This window comes from Misgurnus anguillicaudatus, chromosome 20 (genome assembly GCF_027580225.2).
Source record: "Misgurnus anguillicaudatus chromosome 20, ASM2758022v2, whole genome shotgun sequence".
Classification (NCBI taxonomy): domain Eukaryota; kingdom Metazoa; phylum Chordata; class Actinopteri; order Cypriniformes; family Cobitidae; genus Misgurnus; species Misgurnus anguillicaudatus.
Genome location: NC_073356.2, coordinates 32,809,031 through 32,826,642, shown reverse-complemented (window position 1 = coordinate 32,826,642; position 17,612 = coordinate 32,809,031). Strand labels below are relative to the sequence as shown.

Genomic DNA, 17,612 nt, shown 5'->3' with positions numbered 1-17,612 from the left:
TGGCTTTATCACTCTATCTCCTCTCCACTAATAAGCTGGTGTGTGGTGGGTGTTCTGGTGCAATATGGCTGCCATCGCATCATCCAGGTGGATGCTGCACATTGGTGGTGTTTGAGGAGATTCCCACATTCATATGTAAAACGCTTTGAGTACTGAGAAAAGTGCTATATAAATGTAAGGTATTATTATTATTAATTTACAGGCTGTGGGTCAAAGCGTGAAAAAATGTTGATAATGTCGGTCTTGTCTACATCACCAATCCCAGGAAGTAAACGGTTGCCTACAATCCATGTGTTTGTTGTAGTCCAGAAAAAGAGATTTACATTGGAAATGATAACTCACGTCATCGTTTACTTTGGAGTTTGTACATTTTGCATATCGTTAACGTACTAATACAGACTTAGACACCAATGAAAATGTAAAATCGACGGACGATAGTGGATCATTAAAAGGCTTAATCCAGCCATAAGGTCATTAAAGAGCAACTATCGTCCAATTTACATTATCATAAATCCTCCCGCTTTGACTCACAGCCTGTAAATTAACTCCTGTCAGCATTGCATTGTGAACAAATCTATCAAACATGGTAAGACGAGTCATATTTCAGGCTGACATCAGAGGTATTCAGGCCAATCACAAAGTACAGATTAGCTGGCCAATCAGGGACACAGTGCTATTCAAATCGATGAGTTTTGTACAAAATCAATGCGTTTCAGAAAGACAAGGATATCTGGAGTTACAAAAATGTACAGTGTGTGGAATAATGTGTTTTTTAACCATAAACCACGCAAACACATTGTATTATACCAAAAACATAAAATAACATTGTTTTTTATCAATGAAATAGGTGCACTTTAAGAAATACAGTACTGCTTTGTTGGCAGAATCCGTTAAATGATTTTTCAGCAAAGTCCTCTAAGTGCACGGAAGAAGAATTGGATGAACGACGGCACACATACATGTTTTTTTTAACCAATACCTTTATTGAGAAAGGACAATGAAGAGTAACTTGAGGCTTTTAAGAAGTGAGATTTTTTCTATGCACTTAAAGGGTTTTGCAGCGAAAAGAGAGTCAAATTTGTTAAATACTAATAAAATGACTGAAGTGAGATTTGTCAAAATAAACTCATACTCTTTTAGTGGCCATTAAAGTGAAATTACTGAACTTAAACCTAAGTGCTCATTTACAAGTAAACATGTCAGATGCACGTAGAGGGTTTTGCATCTGAGTTCTTCATTTCTTACCATCAAGTTATTCAAGCCTTAATTCCAGCCCTACTATAGTCAATACACCCCACCAATCCACAATGATGAGCGTGCAGCAGAGACACACACTTGATACGTTCTTGCATTCATAACTAGCCAGAGGGAGTGACATAAAATGAAGGGTCTTTAGCTACTGTATTTGGACAAGTTTTACATTCATGCATTTGGGAGATGCTTTTATCAAAAGCTAGTTATGGTGCACAAAGTTCACATTTCTCCATATGCACGTTCCCTGAAAAATCTTTGTGTTGCTAGAACCTTGCTCCACATGATGCACTGACTTGACACTTTATGACAAAACAGGGCCGGCATCAAGGGGGCATTCGCGGGCCGTGCCCCCCCAAATGAGATGTTGTGCCCCCCTACACAGTTTTTTAATATATTAAGAATAATTAAAATAAATTAAACATTGAATGTTTCATGACTTTTAATGTAATCAAATGAGGAAAATATAGTTTTTTAAATTAAAATAGACCAGTTTCTCTGGTTGTAGCTACTGCGACGTCTCATGCGTCTTTACGTCTTTAGCATATTAATGTGACTTGATACTAGCAACATGTTTTTTCACTGCATTTTATGGATCGTGTAAAATATGGATATTAGAACATTTAGAACGAACCAGCACCGCCTGCTCCATCTTCATGCAAACACTGGTTGGCTCAGCCTCGGAGATTAGAGGTCGAGGTGGAATTTTCAAATCTACAGGACACTGTTTTGAGGAAGTTTAATGTTCGTCCAGCTTTTTTTAAAGGTAATTTATTTAAGCTTAAATTTGAAGTGTGGCTATAGACCGTTAACAGCATTGCGACGTGATTATGGGAATACTGATTAGTTTGTGATCTTCTGCACTTTATATGGGAAATGAGCTGACAGTCGGTACCAGTGTATGAGTGTGTGCTTGCACTGTATTTGTTGTTTTAATGCCTTGTTTTTGCAAGTTATTGTTGCTAATTGCGTGCCCCCCATTGGAAGTCGCGTGCCCCCCCTGTTAGTTATGGTCTGGAGCCAGCTCTGTGCCAAAATGCTTTAAGCAGTCCTAAGATGTCAGTGTTCCTGTAGCTCACTTGGTATAGCATTGCATTAGCAGTGCAATGGGTCGATCCCAGGGAACACACTGGATTACTGATTTAATGTATAGCTTGAATGCACTGTAAGTCACTTTGGATAAAAGTATCTGCCAAGTGTAAGTGTAATAACCCATGCACACAGCACTTTGGTCCATGGAAAATTTCTGTAAAAAGAGGCTTCCATGTGAACACAAACTTGTCCTGTAAATGTTCTGGGATCGCTCCCGTAAAGTAACATTGCCGTAATTTTCATGGAGAGCATTGTGTGTGAACAAGGGGTAGTAATGCTGTAGTGATGACACGCGTGTCATCGCAACAAGAAGTTATGGTTCAGCTTTTTGACACAGGGATTTAAACGCAGATCAACATTTATGATGAGAAATGTCGGCAAAATGGACTAAATCAGAGAACAGGGAGCTCATCACTATCCGCACCGAAGCTGAGATCGTTTACGAGCATGACAGAATACAGCATCACACGCTCCTTATGATCTTGTCATAAACAAAAATGCACGCGCGTGGTTCCTCGCAAGAGAGAAATCACGAAAAATTAGCAAATGTCAAATGCTGTGGAAAAAACTACCAAGGGCAGGACTTTAACTCTTTCACCGCCAGCATTTTTAAAAAAGTTGCCAGCCAGCACCAACGTTTTTCATGATTTTCACAAAAGTTTAATGCCTTCCTGAAAATGTTCTTCTTTAAATATATAAACACACAATATTCCAAATGAAAGAACAGACCCTCTGCTTAAAAAAAAAAAAAACGTTTCATCCTACCTTCAGTAGTTCTTTTGTAATCAGCTTTTGAATATGGGTAGGTTTCTGCAAAAACACCACATTTTGAGCAAAAAGCAGAGATAATTCCATTTTTATGAAGGACTTTTCATAGAGATCCCATTCAGAGCGATCTTTAAAACAGACACGGACGTGTAGCCCCTTGCCATAGGGCAATACTTCCGGGTTTAAAAAGTTGCGGAAGGGTGCCACCTGGTGGATAATAGCAGTATTGCGGAAAGCCAGAAATACTCGTCATTGGCAGGGAAGCGTTTTCTCTTGATTGACGAGATATCTCGTCAATGCCGGCAAAAGAGTTAAATACATCACGTGTCTTTACGGGATCTTTACGTACGTGTGTAAATGCATGCACATATTCCGAAAATTACTGGGAATGTGAATGATCCAAAAATCAAATGATTCCGGACAAATCCCAGACGCATTTTTCATGTAATCTCGGTGTGAAAAGGGCTTAAAGAGGTTTTTTACCTTAAAATAACGATTCCAAAAAAGTTTCAGTTGTTCATCCACTCAAAACAGGGTGATTGGCACTTTCACATTCGCTTTACAGCCCTCTATTGGCCAAAACCGCACTAAAGAACTTTCCAACCGTTCGGTTGTGGTCCTGTAGTTAGAGTGAAAACTACAAGAACTTGCTTTACGGCAGACCTACAATCTAATCAATTGGTTTAATGTTGTTGACTGTAATGTTGGGTTTACACCAGACGCGTTTGAGGCGTCAAAATTCGCGCCTACCCCGTGTAGTTGGACGCTTGAACATTTAAAGTGTACTCGCTTCTTTTTCTGTCTTCTACTCAGAGACATTCACGTGGAAATTCGCATCATGGGAGGGGCTTCTGCGACTCCGCTTGCTTCCTGTAATCACGTCCCTACTAGAGCAAGTTCCTGATTGGCTAAAGCAGCAAGTTTGGGGAAACTGGGGATTGAGGAAACACGCAAGTTGAACTTCGCCACGGTAACGCTCAATTCGCGCCATTTGCGCGAACTAGACGTGCGAATGAGGATGAATTGTGTCTACTGCGATGCGCAAAACGCCTAATTTGTGCCGCAGGCCTCCACATTGACTTGACATTGAAATCACTCACACTTGATGCCTCTACAACGGCTGGTGTGAACACAGCATTAGGCTTATGTTAAATGATATGGATTTGAGACTTAAAGGCACTAGTAATGGTTATTCAATGCTTTGATTGCAACAACATGGTGTTTTTTTAATCTAAAACCTTTCCTGACATTTCCTAGCATATAGCTGTGAATTATTTGATACTTATCCCTTTAAAAAAAATTTACATTTACAAATGTGCAATGCTTGCTATACAGTGAACAGTATTTCAAATGGCATTTCTTTTAATACATTTTTTGAACGTATGAAATGCATGAATCATCAACAGCATACCACGCATGCTGTTGACATAGCTGTACATATTTCTTTTTAATTTGCTTCATTTAAAGACATTAGCGTGGTTTAATGTCTGAACATCTCAGAAGATCAGGTACAGACTAGAAAATCTATCACTGCTGGAGTCTCTTATGTGCCGTCTCTTTCAATCATCTACACACATGGCTCTCTCGCTCTCTTCCTGTAGTTCAGAGTGATGCCCTGTAGGGAATTGGGTATTGTGAGTCTCTTGTCGCTCTCATTTTGTGTCACACACCCACACCAAATCGTACAGCACACACTTTCACGCAAACAAACATCCCGCCGAACGCGTGACGGAAATGTGTTTCGATCTGACAGCGAGCTTGATTGATTATCATTAACACGAGCGGTTCATTTTGTACCGGAAGATTCGGCTCGCTCCATGGGAATGCTGGGACATGAGTTCAGACGGGCGACGGCGGGAAATGAGATGCCGCAGCGGGAAGATATTGATGTGAAGTAATGGGTGGTCATGTTTTTACCTGAGATTAAAGAAGAAGAAAGGAGAGAAGGAGAATTCAAAGGAAATGCCGGTAGCAACCATTCTTCAAAACTTTCGGAGAGGATTTTACATTTTAGTTTTTCAGAGTGTGGATCAGGTTAATGCAAGAATCGACTTGGAGCAGAAAGTACAGTAAATTATAGGGACATTTTTCATATAGAAAAATATATCATACAGAGTGAATTAATTTATGGAGATGACACTTTTGTTTTTACCTGTAAGACAATGTTTGGTTCAATTCACGATTTTGGAAAGAGTTACAAGTTATTTCAAAGACTTTAGAAATTCAGCAGTCTACAGTCAGGCAAACAATCTACAAATGGAGACACTTTGGGACTGTTACTACTCTACCAGGAAGTGGGTGCCCAGTCAAAATGACACCAAGAGCACAACGAAGAATTATCAATAGGCACATTTACATGCAACCAAATAATCCGTTTGTAATCATATTGATGGCTCAGTCGTATTGAAAAGCCTTCATGTAAACACCTTAATCATTACGATTGAGAACGATTGGATGCAAATTTAGATCATATCCTGGCCAGCTTGCAATAATTGAAGGAAAGATGAATTCACAATTATATCAGACAATTCTTCAGGATCATGTGACAATGTCTGTATGTCAGCTGAAACTGTGTAGAAGGTGGGTGATGCAACAGGACAACGACCCAAAACACCAGAGCAAGTCCACAACAGAATGGCTTCAGAAAAACAAATTCTGCCTTTTGGAGTGGAAAAGTCAGAGCCCAGACCAATAGTGATGCTATGGATTGACTTGAAGAGGGCCAAAGAATATGACAGAGCTAAAGCAGTTCTGCCAGGAAGAATGGGCTAAAATTCCTCCTTGATGTGCAGGTCTGATCCACAGCTACAGGAAGCGCCTGGTTGAGGTTATTGCTGCCAAGGGGGCCAACCATTTAATAATTCTAATTCTAACTTCACCGAAGTTGCCCATCCCTGACTTAGAAAACCATGAAATTCCAAAAGATTTACATACTTTTTCCTGACACTTTACCTGCAAAAAATAGTAGCAAAAAATAGTGTGGACCCTTTTATTTAAAGGGGACATACCATAAAATTTGACTTTCCATGTTTAAGTGCTATAGTTGGGTGCCCAGTGCTTCTATTAACCTAGAAAATGTGAAAAAGATCAACCCAGTAACTTAGTTTTGCTAAACCATTCTCTGCAAGCATGTGAAAATAGGTCATTGAAATTTGGCTCCCTTGTGATGTCAGAAGGGGATAATAGCATCCCTTAATCTGCGCTACCTAACCACAACACTGCCATTTAGTGCAGAGATCAGCTCATTTGCATTTAACAAGGACACACCCAAAACGACACACACCTACAAAATGGCAATTTTAACATGCTATAATAAATTATCTATATGATATGTTGTGCTAAAACTTTACATAAGTACTCTGGGGACACCAAAGACTTATTTGACATCTTAAAAAGGTCTTTTGAAATGTCCCCTTTAAAGGCACAAGCTTTCTGCATGAAGTTACAGTTTACTAGGTTTTTTATGTTTTACACCAATTTCATTAACAAAAAATGTATGAACCAAATGCAGAGCGATGACTCATTTCGACAGGGCTCGAATCAGCCACCCTCAATTCCTCAGTCTTCATTAAATCAGCTGAAAATGATTTCATTAAAAACTATTACTACTATAGTACTAAATAAATAAAAGTATAAGACAGGCTGGGGTTTAATAGCTTGGGGATGATTGCTTCATATAAAAAAATTTAAAAGTCCTACAGATAAATAATCTATCAAAAGCTTTAAGTTATTTATCAATATAGATTTTCTTGTCAGTCACTGATATGAAACCAGCTTTACTCTAAATACAGATACTTGCTTGAGATGTGATTTTACGGTCCAGGTTAACCAACCGCATCATTATGTGACTCTTATTTATCTATGAGAGAGAGAGAGAGAGAGAGAGAGAGAGAGAGAGAGAGAGAGAGACCCGTTCCGTTCACCCACTCGACTGTGTGGTCCCTCTGTTCATAGAAAGAGAGAGAGGCAGTTTGACATTCCATCCCATATCAGGATCTCATCCGTGGAATAGTGATTAGCCGATCAGCATTCAGCTCACGTGAGTTTCACTATCAATGACTAAGACAGAATGGGAGATAGTAGATCTGTTTCAAACCCTAGAGTGCCTGTTGACTACATAGTCAGCTCTTCTACTAAGACATCAAGCATCCTGACAGTCATCAGTAACATGTGACGAGTTTGTCGCAATGCATTCTGGGATTGCCTTGTACATGAAGGAGACATGCACCGCTGCCTTATAATTTGGCCAAAATGAGGTATCTTAGAAAAAAAATAATACGTTCCCTACCTAGGCTACTGAAAAGCATCAGTAGTGCACATTGATACACAGCAACGCTTTCTAGGTTTTGAAACAGAGCGAGTGAAATGCAAAGTGAGAAAAAAGGCGGCCTGCAGGTTAAACAGAAAATGGAGGAGGAGAAAAAGGGAAAGAGAATCTCGAGGATGTTGATGCAAAGTAACGACAAAGCGGAGATGATGCATTAAGCGTGACTGATGAAGATGTATGGCATGAACAGACACACGCTCCATCATGAGACGGCACCTGCGAGGTTTCGTATAAACAGAAAAGCATGCACGTTTACATGGTTAGCTCGCAGGAAACACACGAGTGAATGAGGAACAGGCAGTAAGACGTGGATGCAGAATAAATGTGCATATACTAAACTCTTCTTTCTAGATTTTTGTTTTGTTTTCAGTATAAATATCTCAAAACTCTTGAATTCATCACAGCAAAATCACCGGCGTTAAATTAACACTCCGGGTGTATATATATCTAGCAGAATTACCCAAGATGTGAATTCTTTATTCAGAAAAAAAATCAAATGAGTTTATGCTTAAATGAGATAAAAAATATGCAAGTTCACTGTAAAAAAAAAACGGTGCTTAGCTGTCACTAGGGCAGTACCCTTTCAAAAAGTAGGGGAGAGCGGGGCACAAAGCAACGCTTTTGACTTTGACTCTATCATTCAAAAAATATTTAAGTTAGATTAATCATTTTTTCACACAATCAACACACAGTTCTTTGCTATGAATGAACACTTAAAGTTTGTTTGTGGTTTCTACCGTTATCGTACAATTACACCGAAAGTGACAGGAGTGCAAAGTTACAACTTACCCCCTAGGTGGGGTTCATTGTAACAAACCGAGGGTTTGTTGTAACACTATAAATTTTTGTTTAAACGCAAATAATTCAATAAAATTCTGTCTATATACTAAAGGTGGATATTGTTTATATATCTGCCTACAATAGATAGATATCCACACATTCATCTATCCACGATTCTTCACATAACCATCCTTGTATTATGCATCAATGCATTTAAATAGATTTTTTCAATTATAAATCATAATTGCTATTTATTTCCATTGATATTGTATTAACAGTTATTATTTAGATTAACAGTATTTACATTTTTTCCATTTCATTATCATTGTATACCTGAGGCTTAATTGTAACACTGTGTTACTGTAACTAACCACGCTGTTTCAAAATAGTCTTATGTTTAGGTAACAAGATAAAATAATATAAGGTTGGATTTGGTGACTTACACACACCCAACTCACAAAAAAACATAAGATGAAGAAATTGACTTTCATGCCTCCAAAACACTCTTTGTTCAATATCTTAACCAAAACACATCAAAACTTTTCACAAATTCATTAAGATCATCTTCTGACAGTAAGAGAAAAATATCAAAAGCACAGATTGCTTAGCCGTGTATAAATATGTAAAGTAGCAGTGTTACAATTAACCCCGCATTATATGTGCCCCGCTCACCCCTACATCTTTGTACCTAAACAGTTCATATACCTTAAAAAGGTACATACTGGTACCAAATGTATACATATTTCATTTTTTAAAAGGATTTAAAGGATTAGTCGATTTTCTTATAAAAATCCTGATAATTTACTCACAACCATGTCATCCAAAATGTTGATGTCTTTCTTTGTTCAGTCGAGAAGAAATTATGTTTTTTGAGGAAAACATTCCAGGATTTTTCTCATTTTAATGGACTTTAATGGACCCCAACACTTAACAGTTTTAATGCAGTTTAAAATTGCAGTTACAAAGGACTCCAAACGAGGCATAAGGGTCTTATCTAGTGAAACTATTGTCATTTTTGACAAGAAAAATTTTTAAACTTTTAAACCACAACTTCTTGTCTTCCTCCGGCGGTGTGACGCGCCAGCGCAAACTCACGTAATTGCGTAATGACATGGAAAGGTCACGCACGTGTTACTTATATGAAACGCACATTTGCGGACCATTTTAAACAATAAACTGACACAAAGACATTAATTAGTATCATTCAACATACAACAACGTCGGAACGGTCCTCTTTCTCCACACTTGTAAACACTAAGGGTGGATAGTTTTGATACGTCATCCGTGACCTCTTAACGTGATGACGTATTACGTGAGGTCACGATGGCGACGAGAAGTTGTGGTTTAAAAGTGCATATTTTTTATTTTTCTTGCCAAAAATGACAATTGTTTTGCTAGATAAGACCCTTATGATGCCACGTTTGGGATTGTTTAGAGTCCTTTGAAACTGCAATTTTAAACTGCATTAAAAATGTTAAGTGTTGGGGTCCATTAAAGTCCACTAAAATTAGAAAAATCCTGGAATGTTTTCCTCAAAAAACATAATTTTTTCTCTACTGAACAAAGGAAGACATTAACATTTTGGATGACATGGTGGTGAGTAAATTATCTGGATCTTTTTTAAGAAAATTGACAAATCCTTTAAAACATTTTTGACCATTTTATCTGACAGTGTGGAGAAAAAAAAACTTAATTCAATAAAGTTTAATCCAAATATTTTTTATTTCACTGGCAGATATTTTTACTCTTAAGAAAGAACTCACTTTATTTTTATAATTTTTATAAAACAAGTACCTTGGGTCAAGTAAATATATCTCAAGATAATTGTTTTATATTTATGCTGGAAATCAAGACGATAAACTAAAACATTTATTTTGTGCTGTGTTACTGGGGTGTTTATTCGCTCTTGGTTATAAAGGTATATAGTCATCTTAACCAGCCACAGAGATGACCACACAAATACAGATATGTGGGAAATAGAGGTGCTTGATAGATGACATAAAAAATGAAGGGTAGCAGATGTGTGAGGAAAGAAAGAGACAATTATAGAGAAAAGTGAGACGGCGGAAGAATAGGCAGAAAAGATAGAAATGAAAGAAAATGGGTGGTGAGATGAAAAAGAAATAAAGAGAGGTATGAGGTGCAAGAGATGAGAAAAAGAAAGAGGAGATGTACAGGAATGTGAAGCAAGAGGCGGTGACAAAAAAAGGAATGAAAGAGAAGAGACACAGATAGAAACACAAAATGGCATGGGAATAAAATGAATGTGACAAACAGAAATGATGGAAATGACAGAAAAGAGCTGAAAATAAATAAAAAAGAGAAGGATCATGAAACAGAAGAACTGACAGAGAGAAAGAGGGGATCCATCATGTGCAGTCCATACTGTACACACCATACATGCGGTGATCAATGATACGACTCTGAGAGAGGAAAAATGATCATAGCACAGAATGGACTCACACCAGCTCTTCCGAAACACTGCGCTCTCCAAACACACACAGCGGCAATGCAGTCCCTGCAAACAGAGCTGGAGTCTAAAACCACCAGAGGCTTACTGCAATTAATGAAGCATGCAGCTCTGTTGTCCAAAACTGAAGTCGTACGAAAGTTCATCACGGTTCAGACAGTACACGGGCCTGTGCGTGAAATCTACTGAATGACTTTTGAAAAGGTGAACTGAAACAGAAGCGTCTCGATGTGAGCCGTGCAAAAACATGTGGTCATCTTCAAGGTGAGGATAATCACCATCTGGGCAGCCATCTGCAATTATGTAATGCCTTTCACTTCAAAAGAGCGCAGTGAGCGCAGTGGGGAGGTGAGCCGCCGGCACATAATTTAATGCTTTAACACTCTGGACATAAGGAAAAAGCGCGACAAGCTTGGTGGAGACTGTACTCTGCAATATGGCAACCGGATGTTCACATTTTCTGCAGAAGACACAACTTGTCATTTTGCCCAAACCATAATCCCATAAATCCTAAACATGTCCTAAGCTTTCTACCAGTATTAAATGTTTAATAGGTCGCCAATTTGTATGAATTTGTATGAAGTGGATTCGACGTCTTATCGGTTCCAAAGAAATGTACCTGACCCGAATCACACTGCCAAAAAAATGACTCTCTTATAGTGTTGTAGTCAAGACCACCTAAACCGAGATCAAGTCATGACCAAGACCAAGACAGGCCGAGACCGAGACAAGACCTAAAACTTTAAAGGGTCGAGACCAAGTCAAGACCAAGACAGGCCGAGACCAAGTCAAGACCAAGACCAGTGCAAGTCACTGCATTAAAACACTTATGATTAAATGTGGAATATGCAAATGATTAGGCTCTTCTTGTCTGTGTGTGTGCGTGCGTGCGTGCGTGCGTGTGTGTGTGTGTGTGTGTGTGTGTGTGCCATCAGAGAAGTTGATAAAATAATCAAAGGCATTGCAGTTATGTGGGAATTTATCTTTGTCTATAAGCAAATAAAAGTGAACAAACACTAAAGAGCTGAAATCAACTTAACCCTTTATTCTGAACCGTCTTTCCATGGCTTGCCATCCACTTACCACAATGCAGGTGTTTTTAGTAATAAAATTAGAAAAATTGTCATTGGGAGAAACTTAAACAATGCTTAAACAATGCCAACAGCATATGCCAAACCTGAATAAACTGCATAAAATTAATGATAAAAAATTAATTTGTGATTTGCCATCAGTTGTGGTCTTGACCGGTCTTGAAAGAAAATTCTGAGTCCTCTTTGTCTGAGACCGAGACGAGACCGAGTAAAAAGAGAACTACAACACTACTTTCTTACTTAGTATTTTTGTCTTGTTTTCAGTAGAAATGTCTACAAATTCTTAAATAAAGATGTGTTATCTTGATGAGCAAATGACCTAAGAAAATAACTCTAGTTTTTAGACAAAAAGTGAATTTGTGCTTAAAACAAGCAAAAAAAATCTGCCAATGGAATAAGACATTTTTGCAGACTTTTTCTTGTATTAAAGGAATAGTCTACTCATTTTCAATATTAAAATATGTTATTACCTTAACTAAGAATTGTTGATACATCCCTCTATCATCTGTGTGCGTGCACGTAAGTGCTGGAGCGCGCTGCGACGCTTCGATAGCATTTAGCTTAGCCCCATTCATTCAATGGTACCATTTAGAGATAAAGTTAGAAGTGACCAAACACATCAACATTTTCCTATTTAAGACGAGTAGTTATACGAGCAAGATTGGTGGTACAAAATAAAACGTAGCGCTTTTCTAAGCGGATTTAAAAGAGGAACTATATTTTATGGCGTAATAGCACTTTTGGGAGTACTTCGACTCGGCGCAGTAACACCCTCCCTCTCCCATTATAAGAGTGAGAAGGGGAGCGGACTTTTCAGGCGAGTCGAAGTACTCCCAAAAGTGCTATTACGCCATAAAATATAGTTCCTCTTTTAAATCCGCTTAGAAAAGCGCTACGTTTTATTTTGTACCACCAAACCTGCTCGCATAACTACTCGTCTCAAATAGGAAAAATGTTGATGTGTTTGGTCACTTCTAACTTTATCTCTAAATGGTACCATTGAATGAATGGGGCTAAGCTAAATGCTATTGAAGCGTCGCAGCGCGCTCCAGCGCTTACGTGCATGCACACAGATGATAGAGGGATGTATCAACAATTCTTAGTTAAGGTAATAACATATTTTAATATTGAAAATGAGTAGACTATTCCTTTAAGTAAATTCAAGAAAAAAAAAAATCTTATTCCATTGGCAGACTCAAACCCAACATGCATAAATATATACTTTTTTTTTAAGAAAGACCTGACCCAAGACAAACCCGAGAAAATTAGACCAGAGACAGTAGCAATTTTTTTAACCCAACTTGTGTGCAGTCTGCATCTCCGGATGCACCAGTCAGACAGAAAGAAACCCAGTTGGCCTCGCATCCAATTTGGCCCCCTGCTCCTTTTTTTTTCTTCCAATCTGACGACGACACCCATGTAACCGTTAAAATGTACATTCAAAATGGATTGACAGGTCGATCTCAATGAAAATTAACCTACTGTACCACCAGCCACACAATGTCGCAAGCGCTCTTGGCAAACAAGATTGGGGGGGGGGGTTGGAAAAGGACTTGATGCACACACGCGAGTTAGTTCCGGTCATCTCTGGTCCATTCGCCAAAAACACATTCATTTAAATTACCTGAGACCCAATGCCGCTATTATTATACCCGATTCGTATCTGAAGCAGACGTGAAACTTTTACACCAAAACCCGCTCAGGTCGAACCTCGTGTTTTAGGATCTAAGTGGACCCATGAAGACCAGGGGTCTCATTTATTAAGCATGCATACCCCAGTTTTCACGCAGAGGTTGTGATCTATAAAAAAACAAACTTGATGGGATAATGGGCTTGCAGGGTGGGATCCAAGGATGATTTGTGTATGCATACTTGCAGGTGATCTGTGAGTTATTAAAGGAACATTGGTTTGTTTTATAAGTCTTAATATTTTTTGGCGTTTGCCATTTTTTGCTTTTGTGCGTACGTAAACTTTTAGTAAGGATCCTATGCACAGTTTTATAGATGAGACCCCTGGTCTTGAGAATTTGTAAAATTACCAGTAATTTACTGTTACGATGCTGTTTGTAAACAGAAAAATAGGATTACCGGTAAGAGCACAGATGACGCCAGAAACAGCTTTGGGCCAATCATAACATTCTGACACTGATGGCGCGTTTACCCCCCAGGCTGTTTACGGAAGTGTCTCTCCACACACTGCTTTAAGGCGAACACAAGTGAAGTGCTCAATCTGCCAATCTTTTCAATTGTTTAAAACAGTTTGTACAGTTCTATCTATTTGCCAAACTGCCCAGTTACACACTCTCTTTGAAGCCTTATGTCTAACTAGTCGCATGTTGCGACTCTTTTCCCAACAGTTCAGTTTGAAGTCATCTGATACAACGTTGTTCGGTCAAGAACAACTGCACGACTGTCATAATTTACCAAAGAAGTAGAAACAACAAAGATAAACGGATATAAAGGAGTCATAACCCATCATTATTTATGACACAACCTTGCCGTATGATGGTTTATAACCTGGTTGGATGGTTTATGCTCTCTGACAGAGTTTACCAGTATTTCGCTACTGATATGACAATGCAATTTTTGGGATAAAAATACATAACATCGATGCGTGTGTGGTAAACTGCAAGTGGAATGTCAATTTAAACCCCATAAACCCGCTCCTTTCCCCAACATATTGGGGCTTAAATCGTACTAATGTGGTCATACAAATTACAGTCCTTCCAGTTTTTTGTGATTGTTGCAGGCAAAAATCCTTGATCTTGCGGCATGTTTTCTTAAAAAATGCAATGGAACTCGCAAAGACTGCGGGAACTCGCAAAGACTGCGGGAACTCGCAAAGACTGCGGGAACTCGCAAAGACTGCGGGAACTCGCAAAGACTGCGGGAACTCGCAAAGACTGCGGGAACTCGCAAAGACTGCGGGAACTCGCAAAGACTGCGGGAACTCGCAAAGACTGCGGGAACTCGCAAAGACTGCGGGAACTCGCAAAGACTGCGGGAACTCGCAAAGACTGCGGGAACTCGCAAAGACTGCGGGAACTCGCAAAGACTGCGGGAACTCGCAAAGACTGCGGGAACTCGCAAAGACTGCGGGAACTCGCAAAGACTGCGGGAACTCGCAAAGACTGCGGGAACTCGCAAAGACTGCGGGAACTCGCAAAGACTGCGGGAACTCGCAAAGACTGCGGGAACTCGCAAAGACTGCGGGAACTCGCAAAGACTGCGGGAACTCGCAAAGACTGCGGGAACGTGCAAAGACTGCGGGAACGTGCAAAGACTGCGGGAACGTGCAAAGACTGCAGCTTTTGCAGCTTTTCAATGATGTTCATGCACATAATCACGTCACTTCATAACGTTCCCATGGCAACAGGGGACATGGCTGCGCATGTGTAAGGTAAATGCAACATTTTTCAACTTTCTTCTAAGATATATGTGATTTTTGCTATGAACATGCAGGGATTATGAAATCACGCAAGCCCTGCATATTTTGTGCACGGAAATCTGCAATTTATGCTGCAAAAGTGTGGTGTATTTTAAAAAAAATTGACCCTCGCATAAATATATGGACTTTGACTGATTATGTGTTGAATCATGCAATCGCAAAATCACGTTTTTCTGGAGGGACTGAAATTAATATGAATTAGCCACCCCGTAAAATGCTATACGTTCCTGTGTTTTGGAGGAGGCGTGGCTTTGGATGGCAATTTACAGGGAGGTGGGATCGTATGCCTGCCTTCAATGCTGTCCGGCTAAATCACAGACTCCTAATAATATTATTCATTTAATATTAATTTTATCAATGTATTCTCATTACTGTACATGTTTTGGTATGGTATACTTTTGTAAGGGTATTGGAGATTTTTTTTTTATTATAACTAGTTATGCCTTTTTATGCCTGGTTATGTTTTTGTGTTTTAATACAGTTGTGTTGAGGCTTTGGTCAGGTGCTGTTCAGGTGTATAAGGCACACCGGTGGCTTTAAAAGCTCCCTGGTTTCTTCATTCATAGCCAATGTCTTCTACACGGACTTCAGACGGGAATTACTGTGTTTTCGGGTTACTACTATCCCTGCGGCAAGATTTTTGGGACTTATTTTGAAATGTGTTGCAGCTGCATTCATTTTAAATATTGAAATTAAACTGATGTTTGCAGCACCTTTTGCGTTCTCTGTCTCCTTTCTTGTTTTCTTACCTTGGAGGCATAACAGTGTCCCAGTTTATCTTAGGTGGCTTTAAATACTGTGCAATGAACAAACATAAGACTGTTGTCAAGTGTACACAATGTAGCTATTGTACACATACATGTTCATAATTGGGCCCCCGGTGCTTCTATCAACCTAGAAAATGTGAAAAAGATCAACCTAGTAACTTAGTTTTGGTAAACCATTTTCTGCAAGCATGTGAAAAAATAGATCATTGAAATTTGGCTCCCCTTGTGATGTCAGAAGGGAATAATAACGCCCCTTAATCTGCACTATCCAACCACGGCACTGCCATTTAGTGCAAAGATCAGCTCATTTGCATTTTAAAGGACATCTACAAAGTGGCAATTTTAAAGGCGGAGTCCATGATGTTTGAAAGCCAATGTTGATATTTGAAATCACCTAAACAAACACGCCCCTACCCCAATAGAATGTGGACCTTCTGTTGATAGACCCGCCCCACACATACGCAAAGCGGCATTTGATTTGATTTGATTGGCTATAAGTGTGTTTTGGTAGTCGGCCCGTCTCCTTTTCCAACGCGTTTTTCAAACATCGTGGACTCCGCCTTTAACATGCTATAATAAATTATCTATATGCTATTTTAAGCTAGAACTTCGCATATGGGCCCCCAAGATTTATTTGACATCTTAAAAAAAATCTTGTGAAATGTCCCCTTTAAATTGCGCTTAATGTTCATTTACAGTATCTAGATGTAACACGCATGTGCACAATAAATACTATATATATTGTGTATTATTATTCTATAGACACTACAAAGTTGGGCCACTATTCATACTAATAAACGCAACTATTTACTTATATTGCTATTGCCATAGTGTAATAAAACCAATAAGCCGCAGAAGATGTGCGCTACAGTAATTTAACCACGGTTAGGGTCTTATTGTGGTCTATAAGCCTTCACATCATAACCGTAAATCAAGCAGCAGGCGGCACTCAAAGGTCACTATAGGCAATTTCCATCGTTCAATTGTTGCCATTTTAAGCAGGCAAACGTGGTTTGTTACGAGGCGAACCGTGTTGACAAAGTCAATCTAAACTCTCAGTGACTGAAATCTTTCTCGTCTTCAAGAACCACCATCACAAAATCTCCAGTCAATTTAAAATCCATCCGTTCAACGGCACGCCTATCTTGCACAGTGTGAAATTGAGGTTTCAACACGAATAATAAGGGTACACACACATCAACCTACTGTAACTTAGCTACCATTCCTCTTTTCTGCATAATGTGAATAAAACATCAAATAAAGGCAATAACAAGCAAAAGCTGAACGTGGGTTTCGGCAGCACAAAGGGCCAAATTTAAGATAGAGCCCATTAAGGAGAAGTGCATTTTCCAGGGCTTTTAAGAGTCTTTACGAGTTTGTCTCTTAGCCTTGTGCCCCAGGCACAGAGTTGATTAGCTTCGCCATTGCTTTGTTTCTTACCGTCTTGCTTCTTGGTATTTGTCTATGCCGATTGCACCATTAATGCACTGTTTACCGTCACGGCTGAGTACTGATAGCCTTCGATGGCTTATTTTGATTATATCCCATTTTGTTTCCAGGTGACATGAGAAAAGCCCACAAGGACAACACGTACATGTTATGAAAAACTTGCAGTCTT

The 17,612-nt window shown here is 39.1% G+C and overlaps 1 protein-coding gene across 1 annotated transcript in view; it reads right to left on the bottom strand.

Annotated features, from left to right (window-relative positions):
• Window positions 1-17,612, bottom strand: part of LOC129455060 (glutamate receptor ionotropic, kainate 5) — a 175,412-nt gene that overhangs the window by 128,850 nt on the left and 28,950 nt on the right. The window lies entirely within an intron of this gene.